This window comes from Microtus ochrogaster, chromosome 10 (genome assembly GCF_000317375.1).
Source record: "Microtus ochrogaster isolate Prairie Vole_2 chromosome 10, MicOch1.0, whole genome shotgun sequence".
In the NCBI taxonomy this organism is placed as follows: domain Eukaryota; kingdom Metazoa; phylum Chordata; class Mammalia; order Rodentia; family Cricetidae; genus Microtus; species Microtus ochrogaster.
This window is the reverse complement of record NC_022016.1, coordinates 17729438-17731770: the sequence shown is the minus strand read 5'-3', so window position 1 is coordinate 17731770 and position 2333 is coordinate 17729438.

The following is a 2333-nucleotide window of genomic DNA, read 5'->3' as shown; positions in this document are numbered from 1 at the left end:
AAATTAAAATTAAAAAAGCAGTGGGATACTAATTAATAGGGCTTAATAGGGTGTTACCTTCCCCAGAATAATCATTTCTGGGCTAAGGCAGGCAAGCAGCAACTGAATTGAGATCCCAGGGTAAGGGCCCTTTTGTTAAAGAGCTGCTGGGGTATTTAAGGAAAGCACCCTTGCCCGAGTGAGAGCATTTAAACTAAGTGTCTAAGTTTGTGGTAGTAGTATAGGAGGTGCCAGTGTAGGGACTACAATGTCATAATAAGAATCATAGGGCCTAGAAGGGAAGGAATCCAACCAAATAAACATCCTTAACAGAACAAGAAACAAGTAACTCCCCCCTCCCAAATAAGGGACCACAGGTTCCTGGAGGGGAGCTCCTTCACAGGATTGGGATAGGAACTGGGCAGACTTGGCTATCTTCTGACCCTTGATCCTTATTCCCTGACCTTAGTAATACTTGATCTTTAACAACCTGTATAACCAGGTCAACTGGAAGATTGTTGTGCCCTAATCCGCTGGTGCCTGGCCCCTAAACCCTGCTCCCGACCTTCACTGAAGGAGATTCTGCTGGACCCCTGGATGCAAACACCAGCTGAAGAAGTGCCCATCAATCCCTCCAAAGGAAGCACCACCCCCTTATCCTGGTCCCTGCTTCCCTAGGCCCAGCCAGGCTCTCTGGTTGGAATCCCATGGTCATGTTACAGGGATAGATAAACTCTACTCTTTCAAAAGGCTGAGCACTTAAATGGGGCTTCTGAGCAGCATGCTACTTGTTGCTTAATGGTGACATAGACCAATTGTGACCCTGGAGCTGGGGCAGCGCACATGACTCTCAGAAGCAGCAAACTCAGAGTCAGTGCCTCTGCCATGTTTGACTGGGCAGAGTCAAAAGGCAGAATTGCAGAGTCAAAAGGCATGGTCCTAGCCATGCCTGCTTAGTATTAATAAAATCAGGAAAAAGTTGCTACTGATCAGAAAATAATTACAGATACACAATAAAGAAAAATCCAGTTGGAAAAGACATCTAAATGGGTCATAGTGTTGGATAAGTGTATGTAGGCTTGAGAGAGAACAAAGAAATAGTTTTAAAAACAAGTAAATGGTTTGTTAAAATAATAGAAGTCTTTAAAGAGACTGAGTACAGACTAAGTCATTGACTAAAGAAGTAAAAAAAAATAAGCCACATAATGATGGAAAATACACAAGAGTCTAAATTATGTATATTATTACATAATATATATGTAAATAGAATAATATACATAAATTATGTATATTCTATTTTTTTAAATTCTCAGGACTGCTAAGCTAAACCAACATACACATATGTGTGTATACACACACACACACACACACACACACACACACTAAAGATATCTTGACTTCAAAATTTGGGTCTATTGCTTTGGAAAAGAGGTTCTACTTTTCCTTCCACAGAGCATGCAAACCTGCATATTCCTTCCAGACTAATGTGATTTTTTAGAGCAAGACCCCTGAAAGGTCTTCACAATCCCCAAAAATTCCTTCTCTCAACAAATATCAGGGAATAGTTTGGAGAGAATTATATCCAGATTTCCAAATATGTTTAATAAATGTTTGTTTACATTTAAAGGGAGTATGATATAGAGATGAATAATTTGCATTGGTATGGATTTTGGTCATTGATACAAATTTAAGATAAATTTTGTTATATGTATGTTTCCAGTCTTGATTAAGTTATTGTATTTGTTGAGTTCATTTAAAAATGTAACGTATAATTAAGAAATACAGGTTAATAGTAGCCATTTATAATAATGAAAATTGTAGTCATGTTAGTTAGGTTTTCTAGATAGACAGAGATGTATTTCAGATGGATAGGTATTCTTCAAGCCTTTCAAAGACTAACAGAATATGGCATTTAAAATGTTTTAAGAACTCAGGAGTTTTCATGATAATGAGACACATCTGTTCCTGGCAGCACCAATTGCTTCAAGAGTAAGATGGACATTGAAAAGTCTCTTTACAGAGTTTTTTAGACAAGATGCTCTTGTCTGTACTGCTTAATATAAAGCTGTATGAACTGGACATCCAGGACCCATAGAAAAATGACTACTGAACTTACCTAAAGGTAAGATGGTTCTTCTTGGTTCGTGCTTCATGAAAGAGTCTGTTAGACATTCTGCAGGAAAAAGAAGAAAATGACTGACAAACTCCCAATATAGGTTGAACTGTCTTTGAAATTTCCTGCTTTGTGGAAGAGTCTGCCAGATACTATAGGCCTGTAAACTGAAGATGGGTGCCCCAGTGCCCAGTGTTACAAAAGAACTTTGTGTGACTATCCAGGCAGCTATATGTCTTTG